The following is a 15,452-nucleotide window of genomic DNA, read 5'->3' as shown; positions in this document are numbered from 1 at the left end:
TCAAACGCTATTGAAGAATGGAGAAATATTCCATAAGGAAAGCTTCCCCCATTGACTAGAAATAGGCGAGGCTTTAAGTATCTACAAGTAACGGCCCACTCTTCATGCCAAAAGGGAGATGGACTTCATTCACGACTCCTCTAGGAGTCTACAGGAAAAGCCCACATCGACCCCCTTAAGAGACAGACGGGAGAGCCATGCACCATGAGGGAGACATACCTGAATGTGGCATCAACCTGAAGTCAACGGAACCAGCAAAAAAGGCATTGGCATCACACCTTGATGGGCACACATGTGAATAACATTAGGCAACGACTTATTTCATTATTTTTTTTAATAAGTGGGGTCTGTTCTTTCTGTAGCTACATTTACCTCGTCTTATTTCTTCCTAATAAACACCATATTCTTTGGAGGCTTGAATTTTAAGTCTATGGCCCCTATGAGCTTGTTCCATATGAATAGGTTTCATCTTCTGAATAATAATACTAATAATACTAGAAACAGTAGACCACCAATGCAGGAATGAGACACAGTACTCAGTAGGGATATCATATTCCTCAGAAATAACCACTGACTGTTGTTATAGTGTTGTATTTATGCTATAAAATTTTTAAATCGTAAAAAATGAGCATTTCCCTTTCCAAAAAATACTAATACTAATACTAATATTTTCCCCATGTTCTCAAGAAGCCTACCTGAAGAAAAAAGATGTGGACAAAATACACAATATAGAAATCAAAATGGTCGGAGCAAATGCGTCATTGATGCTAATATAAATTGCTTGAGAAGAAAATATAGGATCTTACCTTTAGGAACCTGACTAAAGGCTTCCCTCTTTTCGTTCTCATAAGAGTGCTTGCCATCTCCAGCAGGGCTTTGCTGTTGATTGTGGCAGAACCTCCGGACATGATGTCTTTAACAATCTCCTCAAATGTGTCTCTAATCTCATATCTCTCAAGTAATTTCTGGAAAGGTGAATTATTACTATTTTCTCTATCATTAGCACTGTGTGGCTCGTAGCTCAAATATTGAAAACTCTTTAACTATTCATTTGAAAGTATTTCTGTGGAATGCCTTAGAACAGTGCAGTGGTGCTAGAATTTTTCTGATGCGATAAAAAAACACATACATAGAATAAGGACTTACCCTGAGGTAAAAATTTCCTGAATGATTGAAGCATTGTAGAACCACTGAAATCCTTTGATTGAAATCCCAGAATCATACAGATCCTTGAAGGTGTCTATTTTCTTCGGAGTCCTGGCGACAGTGAGGAACGAAGTGAGGTTTGCCCTGTAGCCCACACTGAGTATGAAAGTGTAGAGCAGCAGGAAGGCGATGAAGATCTGGGTACTCAGGAGCTTAGGCATGGCCTCCATGGGGTATGAGAAATGCATTGCAAAGGTGTTGAGACTGGATACCGCGAGAGACTTGTAACGACGGTCTTCTTCACCACTGCAAGAATGGACAATCAGAATTTTATTTTGTACGAATGGAGAGTCAAGGGCAACACTTTTCTGTATATTACCAAGTTCGCCAAATTGCAAAGAATTCACATCAACAAGTTTCACAATTTACTGAAGCTGAAATTTTTATGAGCACATGTAAACTAACAAGAAGCAAAATCGATACCAACATGCCACTGCTAGCCATGACCAGTGCATAAAATATTGGTCCAGAGAGGAAGAGACCAATGATGAAGGCAATCCAGGTGTCTGTTTGAAACGGCAACCCTAAGTTCTGCCATGCTGGCAGAGGAGGCGAGATGCGAGCAAGGAAGCACGTTTTCTGAAAGAGATGGAAAGAACAAAAATTATCATTAATTTCTGATCTTACTGTTGTTGAAGGTTTTGAATGATATCAAACACTGCTGTGGAATCCAAGTCAGGAACAGCCGCTATTTACTTTCTGAGTCCCTGATTTTCAATGTATTTATCAGGATGTTGAATTGAACGACTGAAGGCTCTAGCATCATGAAATCAATTGTTGACACATTTCAATGTTCGAGGCGTTGTTAACACTAAAATTAGCAGAGGGCATGAAATCTGATCCTTCAGTACCTCCTTGTCTACCCTATCAGACAAAATCCATCAAAGTTCTGAGTTGACGATACTTATGCCTATTGAAGTTATTCAAGTTTCACGAAGAATACATTAGTAGATTAACAGATAATAAAGACCACAGTCACTAACATCATCATCCATTGGATGACTGTATTCATGATGTTTGTGTCGATCATCCAAGGCTGTAGAGTAGAGATAGGCTAATCCCATCTGGCCCTCATCTCTTTCCAAGAAACCAACTAGGCCGGTGAATGTACCATTTGGGAGTGGTGTTCCCCAATCTGGAAAAAATGAGATTAGAAATTTGTATCCTTGATGAAATGCACTTACTCTCCCCAACTGCTATATAACAGTTCCAACAATTTTTCTTTGTTTGACGGACACATGAAAGTCTAAATAACATTGACTCAGCTGGTTGTCCCATTTGCCTAAAATATTTTTGATTTGTTTTACCTTTCACATTTCATATCCCCAATGAGCAATAACAGAACTGGTGTTTAGCCTTCCATAATCATTTGCTCTCACCCTTTTTCATTATTATAGATATTTTAACAGGACTACAGGGGTCCAATGTCAGGGAGTTCATAAAGAGGTGGAAGATGAAACAAGGTGATGCTAAGATAGTGATACAGCTTGGTAAACAGACATGCAAGACATAATGAAGGGTAACTGCGAAAATCAGTAAGAGTTTGAAAGTCTTTGAGTGGTTTAGTAATAGACAGACAGCACATAGAATTTAGACTAAAGGCGAAGCACTGGGACTTATGAAGTCATTCAGCGTTGTAACAGAAACAAACAGTAGAAAGGTTTGAAAGGTGTAACTGGAGCAAAACCTTGCAGTTACGCTATGAAACAATTGTCAAGAGAGGGTGGAAAGTAAGATGGAAGAAAGAATATGATTGGAGGTACAGTAATAGGAATGAAAGGAGTTGCAGCTAGGGCCTGAAGGGACGCTGCAAAGAACCTTAAGTATGCCTACACTGCACCGCATGATAGAGTGGTTTTTTTATGAATTAATGTGATTTTGTTGGAAAGTATCTTACCTGCGTCAATGTCAACATAAACAAGAGTAAAGTTGAAAATTTCTGAGAGCTCGTGCGCCACAACTGTGTCCCGGCCATCTCGCCCTATGATGTTCCCGTTTTTGTCTCTCAGGTAGTAGATAAGAGGTCTCACGTCAAACATGCAGGCCTTGGGAGGAGAGTGTTTCAGTTTAACTTTTAATTATGCCATATATTCACCCATTCATGATGGTGACAACATGCCTAGATTATATTCACTTATTCATGGCAATGATTATATTCCTAAGTGTATTCATTCATTACAGTAATTACATGCCTGAAGTATATTAACTAATTACTGTGACTACATGGCTTAAGTATATTAATTCATCACAGTAACTACAGTATATTCCCTTATTCATTACAGTTGTTATATACCTAGAGTATATTCCCTCATTCATTACAGTGACTACAAGACTAGTTCGGTTGTCTAATCAAGACTTTTCTAGAGACTGTGGTCATCAATGGACTATTAATTTGTACTTTAAGTTCCAACAGTGAGAGTCTTCTTTAATACAAGGTAGGGTCGCAGGAGTGTAGTGGTAATATCAGTTAAGGTTTTCCAGCCTTATCCCAAACCTTATTGAGTAACCTTTCAATTCCTGATGTTGATTTTCCCCTTCTCTAGGAACGCCCACGAAGTATCCTCTAGTATCTAAGGCCAGTACACTGCTGAACTAGTCATTGAAGCCTGTTATCTTTGTATTATTCCCTTAGTCTTGTCTTTTGCTTAGACTCATTCAGTTGCAAGATTACACAGTGACCCTCCAGCATACATCACAACAATTCTCCCAGTCAGATTGAAACTTTAAATGAAACTGAGTAAAACTGGGATACCTCATAACATGGGAGATAAAAGTAAGCCTATAGACTATGAGATGATGAATAGAAGACTCATGAACATGAATGTACTTCACCATGTAGCAACCTTTTACCTTAATTACGCTTCCACGAAGGTTAGAGATCTTGTCAGGAAAAAGGTCAGCTTTCCTGGTGAACCTCTGGCCCCACCAGGTTGTGATTTGTTCCATACCTTGCCCCCAGAACAAGAGGTTCATGAAAATTTTGAAGTGCTGGCTGTTGTCATCCTGAGGAACATAATGTTTAAATGGGACAGTTACTTGTTCTTTAAATTTTTTGTCATGTAGCCCTACCCTTACACAAACAGATAATTCTTATCCAGTGCAATAACAGCTTTAGTATAAATAATCAGTTAAAATACTGATTACATTGTACGCAAGAAAATATGGTTGTAACCCCATTTCTCCATCGGGAATGTCTGATATTGAAGCCTTGAACACCATAAATTTTTCCAGCCTTGTAACTAGTACCATAATAGTGACTTAGCTACAAAATAACCTGGAAGCCGATGAACAATACTTCCCCAGGTTGTCAACTCACCTTTACAACACCAATAATGTGCTCGGTCTTCTTTCCTTTCATAGTCAGAAGAAATGTCTCTAAAGACTTCAGTGTTAAGCCCACAATGACGACTCTGCAACGGGAAATTACACGTAATGTAATAAAAATTAAACATTTGTTGTTTATCAAATCATATCCAAAATAATGTGAAAAATGAAAGAGCAGACTTGTCAGTGATTGTCATTTTAGTCAGTTTCAGTTTCACCTCGGTATTTAATTTCTTTAAAGAGAAATCATGCTCTAAATGCAAAATAAGATAAGATATTGATTCATTAACAATGACCTTGTAAATACCAGTCCAACATTTCTTGATTAGTTCGCCTTCAACTCCTCGTTTCCCTGTTACGACATACAACGCAAGAAAACGTTTGATTTCTTGATTGAATATGCTACAAAATATAGCCTTATTTTAAAAGATAGGCAACCATGAAAACAATAATGAGACAAGCACTGAAGAAACAACTCCACAATAATTTTTCTGCCTAAATATCGACCGAGGATGAGAGTTAAGTAGGGCCTGAAAACATCCCTTTATAGATTTCACAATAAGGAAAACATTTATGGATTTGAACTTCTCACCTTTGACTAACTTAGGTAAAACTACTGTAAATTCACTAGCAACGCAGGTCGTAGAAGGAGTCGAGCCAAATATGCTCCTGTTTTTTTCTAAGAACCATAATGACCCTATTGTATCCATATCTATAGGCTGCTCGCCCCACCAGCATTGAGTAGACAATCTAATTTTCCTCTTAAAATACAATGCGGTAAAGTCTGCATATATGGTTCTACTCTCTTTATTCCCTTCTGTGACTGAGGGGATATGGCATTTGCCTGGTAAGTCCTCAATAGTGGCACACTACACCAGAAAAAGATCAGTTTCATCGTGATAACAATCAGACAGAGGGTAGTCACCCGTAGAACTTACTTGGCTTTGTAGGCCCACTGGAACTTGTAATTACTTCCAAAATCGATCAGAGGTTCAGGATCAGACACCAGGAGGATTGTGCCTTTGCAATGGTTGGATTCCCACTCGACCAGAAGAGCCAGATCCTCGGGAGATTTCACGAGCACGATCTGGGAGAGGAAGTCCAAAAGGAAACAGAAACGAGCTTGAAAACTTGTGGCGAATACATTACTAATTTCAGTAAGAGTTACAAGAAGATCCCAAGAAAGGGATCCCGAATATTTATATACCTAATGTAATATGACTGGCATTAATTGATATACTAACCTGAGGAAGAAATTTGAAATTGAATTGTCATTTTATAGAAGATTATGTGATAGAAAATAGGAATTATGTTGATTAACACACCTAAGAGAGAAATTAAACTTTAAGCATAAAACAATGGAAGAAAGTTTCTTGATATTAATAATGTATAGTGAATTTTCTTATATGACAATAAATCCTATAAAACAATGGTATGAAAAGGGACTGTGAAAACTAAGTGTTGATTCTGCTAATCTAATTTATTTACTATTTGCAACTAACAAAAGAGAGTTCTTTTACTCTTCATTAACGTAGATATTTTAAGAGGCATCAGACATTTTGTTCCAGTGAATGGCATCGTCCATTTGACTCACATGAATCACCGTGCAATTCGAATCGGATCTTTCGTGGACAATGATCGCAAAGGTTTTCAGGGGTCATTGTCTAGGACTAATATTCCTTGGGGGTCATTATCTTTATGATATCTGTAGTCTTTTGTTTATATTTTAACGGCCATAACCCAATAGGCTTGTAGAAAACCCGCCGCAAAGGTGGATACATATCTGGTTAAAACCCTTGGGGTTCACTATCTAGGAAAGATCCCTCGAATCTGCAATTTGACACGAGAACGATTCTCACCTGTTTTAGAGCCGGGGATTCCACGAGGCTCTCCAGCACTCTGGATTCTCTGAAGCTTCTGTCAACAGCAATTATGAGGTCGCAGTGTTTAAGATGGGTCTCGATGATGTATTTCAAAAGGTTCTCCAGCGAAGCCTCTGCTTCTAGCCACGCCGCGTGTTGGGAGGTAATCAGTGGTCCGTATCTTTCTAGATTGTGTCCGGAGGAATTTTCATAGTCCAGTTTTGAAATAAAATTCACGAGAGGCAACGTTTCCCTCTGAGAGTCACTGTTGGCTTTCAGGGTGACGACTGCATCCATATCTATGGATCGTGTCGACAGATAATAGATCCGTTTTGGCTCACTTGAGGAAATCCCATCTTCTCCCACGTTTTCTGAAAACTTTTCTGGATTACCGCTGGAATTCTGGATTGACTGAATAGTCTTTGCCGATCCTCTGAGTGGGAGATCATTTTGTTTTGTCTTAGATGAAGGAACAACAAAATATCCAATAGTTTTCGAATGATTGCTACTTTCAGGCTCCGCTCTCTGGTCCCTCTCACCGTCGACTATCGAGGCGTTGCTGGGTGATACGAAGACTCCCGGCCTCTCGGAGTCTGACGGATTTGTTGTGAAAAAGGCGACGATGACCGTTGCCATGAAGAGTCTCATCTTTAGGTTCATTTATGCGACATGGGACCTGCGAGGATAAAGATTCAAGATTTATGCCAAGAGCCCCGTTACGAGCTACGAATCTTTCCTGGACAGTGACTCACGAGGGGTCGTTATCTAGGACTAACATTTCTTCGGGTCATTGTTTATATGATATGTACAGTCTTTTGTTTATGTTTTCACGGTCATCCCCAAGAGACTTGTACTAAACACTCTGCAAAGGTGGATACACACCGGATTGAAAACCTTCGGGGTCACTATCTAAGAAAGATCCGGAAATACCATAAACATAACTACAATGTATTACTGATATTCGTATAGTTTCCCAACAATTTCGAGACATTTCGTCTCCTTTCCACTATAGATAATATAGAAGAGGATATTCAAAATGGTTCACTAGGTTACTTAAGGAAGGGTTGTCCCATTTTCCTCGTGATAATTGGATGAGATGTCTCGAATGTAGACTGATTCCCAAACAATATCTGGACATCTCCTTTACAAAAAATGAGGAAAAACTCATCGTCAGTTCATTTTCCTTTAAATCTTCGAATCTGGGAATATGTCTTAATCAAACTTTGATCACAAATTATGAAAATCTGAGTCAGGGGATTTATAATCAATATAGACAATCAAGTTTAGGGTATATATTTATTTCAAATAGTGATAGACCTTGCCCCGAGGAAAGGTCTCACACCTCAAACTTCTTACAAACAGGAAAAAAAACTCCAAATATCCACTGGAGAGAGAGAGAGAGAGAGAGACTGAGAGAGTTGTTGAACGAGACTCCTTGAAAATAGGTAAAACATTTGCTAGCCAAGGTGAGCAGAGGTCAAGGTTTTGATTACTCCGGTCCTCAGGTGGATCCAAGCCGAAATTAATTACGATCGTTCATTCATTTGACATTCACGCCCTCATTGTGATCCACTGGTGCTTGCGCCAAGCATAGGTTTTTTTTAAAACCTTAATTTGCTGGCATTAATTGTACGAGATTCTCCTGTGAAGATAATCAGTATTCATTCAGTCTTACTTTGTGTTTTTGAAGGTGCGGGAATATTAGCTCTGCTCTCGAACCTCTTGATTTTAAAGTAATAAATAAAAAACAAATGAAACTTAGTAATTCTGACGCATCTCCTAATAGGCATTCTCGTCGGACATACGGACACCTAATGAATAATCCTGAACGCTCTCAATGTAAATTGATGATAACAATTAAAAAAAATTTGGCGTGTGAATATCGAAAGTATAATAAGCAACGAACGACAAGTTTTTGGAAATAAATCGATCAGTAACATTTGGTCAGGAACTTCAATATTTGAAATTAACCCAACTATAATGTTTTTGAAAAAAAATTGTAATTCAATTGACAATATAGCAATAATCAATTGTAAACAAAACCAAATTGCTCGGGCCAGCCCTGTGAGAGCTTATAATCAGCTCAGCGGTATGGTAAAACTATTTCAATAATAATAATAATAATAATAATAATAATAATAATAATAATAATAATAATAATAATATTTTGGAAGAAGACCCTCTTTTAAACAAATTCTGTTGAATAAAATGGCGGAATTCAGCTTGACCTGGACCTGAGATCCGCCATTCCTGTATCCCAATATACTGATAATACCAGTATTGACGAGTAAAATCCTGTTCTAAATAGAATATCACATTCAGCATTATTTAGATTTCTCCCAATATGAATATTAGCCAGTTATTAAGAAGTATCGCAGAGCCAGAGAAGCGAAAATAGAAAAGATAATATATAGGATTAATTCTCTTAATTCTGTCATATTATTCAGCAGAATTAATAATAATAATAATAATAATAATAATAATAATAATAATAATAATAATAATAATAATAATAATAATAATTGAAAAATCCTCATAGTAACACGAGTCTTCAAATGGGGAAACAAATCCACAGTTATGAAATGTACATAGATTGATAAGGAGAACTGAACAGATTCCCGAAAGCTATCCTTAAAGTTTTAAATTTAAATATATGTTCATTTACATAACCGTGGATTTGTTTCTCCAATAATAATAATAATAATGGGGCTTGTGACCGACATGAGTACAAACAAGCTCATGGCAGAGTCATATGAATGATATAGAAACGGACTTTGCTGGAAGTTAGTTGTTGATTTGTAGGGTAAACAAGATACACTTTATTATGGTTGTACTATTCCCGACAGCTGTTTTCATCACAGCTGTCGTTGGACTTGAGAGAAAGCAAACAGGATAGAACTTCCTACGATGGAATAGTGATAAGTAATAAAACAACATTAATTTGAGTCCTGAGACTTTACTGAATTTCATCAATCCAATATTTGTTTCATGTTTTCGTAAATGTGACTGTCATGGCTTTTGTGTCCTTTGAGTTTACTGACGAAGCATTGCTGAAGGCGTAGCATGTTTTGTATTGAAGCATCAGTGGGATAGTTTAGACCGCTGAAAGATGTAGGATTAATTATCCAAAGATCAGTGTTGGACTGCTAGTCCTTTGGCAAAAGAAAAAGCTATTAACTGACTCCATAACTGGATAGTGGAGTCTATTTTGATGACACTAACACGACCAATCTTCAAAGGAGACAGTATACTTTAGTCCCTCTGAACGTAATTTGATACATTATCTCTTTCCTTCCTCTGTTCGTGCTTTCTTTTTGTTGTTACCATTGGTTGTATTTCATTTGATTGTTCTTCATTTACGTTGTTCTAAGTCTCTTTGTTCTAAGTCTCTTAACGCCTCCTTTTTGTTTCGAGTTTATTTTACCGTTGTATGATTCATAAATTCTTTACCTCCTTTTTGTTTTGTCTTTCAACTTGTGTTCCGGGTTTTGCTGTAAAATTAAGGCTAAAAACCCATCAAAGTAGAGCAATTAAAAATACCATTGGAACTTTTTGGAATTTAATGACGTTCATCTCCTCGTTAAGATTCACTCTATACAAAATGTTGTAAACATCGCTTGTGTAACAGTCCTGTCAAAAGTTGACTGTAGAGTTGAAGTGTCATCATTCTTACTGGTGCACCTGACGGGTCAAAGCTGACTGTAGTTTGTAAGGAACTTTGTTCGTACATCATTCTTATAATGCAACAGATTTGCTGGTATACATTTTCTAGATTAACTATCGCAAAAACTCAAACGGGAAAATACAGCTACGTGATTTACTGCAAAAGTAGGCCGTAACTGCAAAATTGCCTGAATATTACCAACAAAAATAATATCTCATTTTGATATTTCACGTCAGTAGATAATGATAAGTATACCATTTGGCAATTGATGCCAAAAATATTCTTGTAAGAACACGAAGAATTCAAGTGGTATTCAAGCAAAGAATTTTAATTCTGGATGTCTATGCCAATAGAATAGAACCCTTGAATCCTCAGTGAACAGAGGAGAAAGGCAGTTGAAAGGAATGAAACAGATTTCGACCACGAAATGTTATAGAAGATCTTAAGTGATCGGAAATCAGAAGCTGGTTAGTTATTAGAGGCCGAACATGAATCAAATAAAATGTCATGGTGAAGATTTTCCGAGTATTTAATAGACATTTTGCGTCACAGTACAGGATAAACTCGGATTGGGATGAGTCCGATTTGCACACTTGATAAATTAACAATACTTTAACTTGTAATTTTGTTAGGAGAAATAACAAAGTTTCAGTCTATACACATCGCAGAAATTGCTTACAGCTCCCATGTTGAAAGAGCATTTGAAAATATAATTTACATCTCAGCTTTGAATGAGCCATATTGCAAGTGTGTTTCTAAAGCTGTAATCACAAAAACTACGAATAAGTTCAGGGCTGGTTTGCAACCACTAGAGATTCAGAAGAAGTTATAAAATGGGCTAAAACTGTCTTAATTAATGTTTCTTCCGTTATCACTGTCGTGAAGTCAGACGTAAAAAGCAAAATGATGCCTGTGGCAAGATCAGCAGTCTCACTTACCTCCCTAAAACGAAGCTATTTCAGTTATTGTTTTCAACCTTAAGAGTAACAAACGGGCCGACTGGACAATCGATTATATACTGGAAATGGGCGGGGCTACCAGCTCAGACAGGTAACACAGGTAAGTGGGGATTAGTGGGGAGGACTGGCCCTCCTCGCCCTGATTGGCTAATCAGATGCGTGCCAATTGCTACGGATATCGTCGCCTTAATCATTTACGTTGTTGCTTATGGCTCTTCTTTGTGCTGTGCAAAGTGTGACGTATTTGCTGAGCAAATAAGGGGTAAAAAAGATTCTCACTTAACACAGGGCTTTGGAGAGAATGTTTTTGTGTGAAAATAAAAACCAATGAGAAATGTTATTGCTTTGAAACCTCTCTCTCTCTCTCTCTCTCTCTCTCTCTCTCTCTCTCTCTCTCTCTTCTCTTCAAAACTTATTCATAATTTTATAAAAATATAATGGCAGGTATTATATTCCTTTTTTTTATTACAAGATAGATGTAGCTCAAGTCAGACAAGTTAAATTCCCGAGGGAAAACAGAAGAGAACAGAGAATTCCCGATTCACGAAGGGCGTAGTAAGATAAATCGATGACACCAGTTGCAACCTCCACAGAGTTTCTCAAATTGACCAATCGGAAATCGTATTGGAGTGCTCTAGTATTCCACATTCTGGAACTGGACGGGATGAAAAGTGAAAGAATCCTTTATCTAACAGATATGTAAAGGTTATATAGGCATCAATATATACTGAAAGGGTTTGTCACCTCCGCATAGTTCATTGAACTGACTAATCAGAAATCACATCAGACTGATCTGGAATCCCTCATTCTGGTATATATACCGACGCCTATATCACTTTTATATCTATTTTGGAAAAGTATTCTCTTACTATATCCATTCCAATTCCTGAATGAGGATATCGAGAGCATTTCAATACGATCTCTGATTAGCCAACAATTAGAGAAACTCAGTGGACGTTGCAAAGTCGTAGGTCAGGAATCGGGAATTCGGATCTTCCTAGATAGTGAGAGGGTCATTGTCTAAGACTAATATTTTTATGGGATCATCGTCTTTATGATATTCACAGTCTTTCCTCTACGTTTTTTATGGTCATCCCGTCCCTTTAGGATATTCACAGTCTTTTCTCTACGTTTTTTACGGTCATCCCTAACTGGTTTGTGTACTAAACACGCCTCTGCAAAGGTGGATGCATGCATGGGTTAAAACCGTTGGTGTCACTGTCTACGAGACATATCGGAGCTGCCGCTATATATTCTTATAATACTGTGAATAAGTATATAATACGAGGGTTTGTTTAAGTTGCGTTTTAGTTATGTTTTAAGACGTTTTTCTCCTCTTCACATTACACGGCTTATCCAGTTGATTCCGAATTATGAAGAGGAATAGCTGAGGGAAGAAAATTCCCACTATTTCTCATCCCAAGTTCCTTTAGTCTTCTCTAGTTTCGTTGTTAACAAACTGATGGGATTCTAATCTTTACGTTTTGTTCAGAGATCCCTTCCTGGCCACTGGTTATTATTATTATTATTGTTATTTGCTAGAAGACCTTCATTAATACAGGTTTTATTGAAAATAATGGCTATTTCAGCCGCGTTTATTTTTTATAGAAGTTTCTCTAGTCTTCTTATTGCTGACTTTTCTTCTGTACTCAAATTGGCTATTAAAACACCAAATGGGGGATTCATGTCAAAAACGTGTATTTGTCAAACTGTATTATATATTCAATTTGACATATACCACGTTTTTTGACAGGAATCCCCCATTTGGCGTTTTAATTGATAGCCAATTTGAGTACAGAAGAAAAGTTAGTAAATAAGAAGAATAGAGAAACTTCTATACAAAATAAACGCGGCTGGAATAGCCATTATTTTCAATGAAACCTGTATTATTATTATTATTATTATTATTATTATTATTATTATTATTATTATTATTATTATCATTCAGAAGATGAAACCAGTTCATATGGAACAAGCCTACCCCAGGGGCCATTGACTTGATATTCAAGCTTCCAAAGAATATTACGGTGTTCATTAGGAAGAAGAAACTGAAGGTAATGGGAAATAAAGAAAGAAGAGATTACTTATAAAAAAATAGATAAATAAATAACCCAACAAATTAATAAACATAGAGATAAAAATATGAGTAAGTTATTAAAATACGTTTAGAATTGTATTAGGGTAGTAATACATTGCGCATTGCATCTTCGCTGGAACTGGAAGGCTGTTCCAAAGTCCAGTCAGAGGTGTGAGGAATAAAGGACCTCTGGAACTGAGAAGTTCGACAGCGCCAGGCACATTTACTGGAACTGACGATCCAGAATCATCTCTCACTCTTCCAAAAGATTTCAACGTATTTTCTAGTTGACCACTAACTCGATGGCTCCTAAGTGGTCTGGAAATCCCCCATCATGGTTTTCTTTATTCTTACGGTCTGGAATTCCATGTTTTTCTCTATTTTAGATTCATGAAAATCCTGACTCTCATAGCTCCTGGGTTCACGAGAGGAAGCGCCAGACTGATAAGGTTTGGTGGAAGTATCTTCACCTTCGTTTTCAGGATTGATTCCCGAGAGCCTCGATGTGACTCATTACCCGTTTCCCGAGATCTTTCCTACAAAGCCAGGACACTCAACATGCATCCAAAACATCTTCAGTCTGAATGCCCCCTGGCCAAAACGATCTTTCATAACTTTGGATGGTCGGAATGCTGGGGGGAGAGTAAAATGGCCTTTGCTGATGTACAGTCCTGTTCAAGTGCAGGATTATCATCAGTTTATCATTTTCATTTCATTTCTCATTTTTCCATCTAGCCATACTTTCATTTATGCGCTGAATGATCTTATAGGTCCCAGCTGCAACCCATTTCGTTCCTTTTACTGTAGCTCCGTTCGTATTCTCTTTCCTGCAACTTACTTTCCACCCTCTCCTGACAATTGATTCATAGTTCAACTAAGAGGTTTTCCTGCTGTTACACTTTTCATACTTTTAGTTTTCTGTAAAAGAAAACTATTGAGATAGCTACATCTGTTTGAACGCGCTTTTTCTGTTCGCCCTCATCTCTTAAAAACTACTGAGGCTAGATGGCTGCAGATTGATACGTTGATTATGTACACTTCGATGATCAAAAATACCAAATTGCAACCATTTAGCTTCCGTAGTTTATGTTTTATTTAGGTGAAAGTTAGCTATTATCCCTGATCGTGCGTCAGGCCACCAACGGGCAGTGGCTGAAAGCTGCATGGGCCGCGGCTGAAGCTGCAAACTCGAATGAGCATTTTTTGCTTATTTACCGTCAGTAGAAATCCTAAAAAAAAAAAAAAAAAAAAAAAAAAAAAAAAAACAGCGCCCACATCTTAACATCTTTATTAAATATCTTATTTTTCAACCGCTAAATGTGGACTTTGCAATTTACAAACTTAATTTATTTATTTAACACTAAACAATTCAACTTATTTCTTTAGTTATTGGTGCACTCTATGGACTCAGAGAAAGGAACTGCCTACATCATACCTTGCAAGGCATACCGTAGGCAGTGGTAAAGGCTCTTGCACTACGAGGCCATATTTCTCTGAACAGCTAATTAGTGAGGCAACAGGCAATGGGTTGTCGAAGCCATCTATTTTCTAGGCATTTTAATAATAATAATAATAATAATAATAATAATAATAATGCATTCACATCCAGCTCCAATCAGAGAGCAACAAAAGTACACTTCATGTTGAGTTGCGCATCCTTATCCTTCCTACCAAAACCTCGAGGCCGAAGACTATGGCAGCTACCATATACCCCAAGGTGACCACCACGAAGATTCCCTGCATGTGATCCATGCCCAAGGGTATGACGCCGTCTGTGCTGTCGTAGGAGTTATCTGGGTATTCCTTCACTTCCCCAGCCTGCTTTTTCAGCTGAAAAGGGAATGCGGTTCAAGTTATTACTACAGGTTCTTTGCGGCGTCCCTTCTGCCCCTAGCTGCAACCCCTTCCGTTTCTTTTACTGTGCCTCCATTCATATTACCTGTCTTCCATCTCTTTATCTACCCTCTCCTAACAATCTTTCCATAGCCTAACAGCTTTGAGGCTGTTGTTACACCTTTCAGACCTGCCTACTCTCAATTTCCTTTCCTGCACTGAATGACTTCATAGGTCCCAGTGTTTGGTCTTCGGCCTAAACTATATATATATATATATATATATATATATATATATATATATATATATATATATATATATATATATATATATATATATGTAAGACATAGGGTTTTGATTAATTATGTATTGTTCGTGCATTCTCTGTAACCTGTGGAATGTGGAGGACAGAGCAGAGTAACGACCTGAGAGTAGCTGATGAATGAGTTTCTAGGGGATGGCGTGAGATAAAAATGCTTAGTTTGTCGAGTCAATGTACGACAGTTTATGAACTCTTCCCAAAGTGC

The sequence above is a fragment of the Macrobrachium nipponense genome, chromosome 34 (assembly GCF_015104395.2).
Source record: "Macrobrachium nipponense isolate FS-2020 chromosome 34, ASM1510439v2, whole genome shotgun sequence".
Taxonomy (NCBI): Eukaryota; Metazoa; Arthropoda; class Malacostraca; order Decapoda; family Palaemonidae; genus Macrobrachium; species Macrobrachium nipponense.
The sequence above is the reverse complement of the archived record's forward strand: the minus strand, read 5'-3'. Positions refer to the sequence as shown.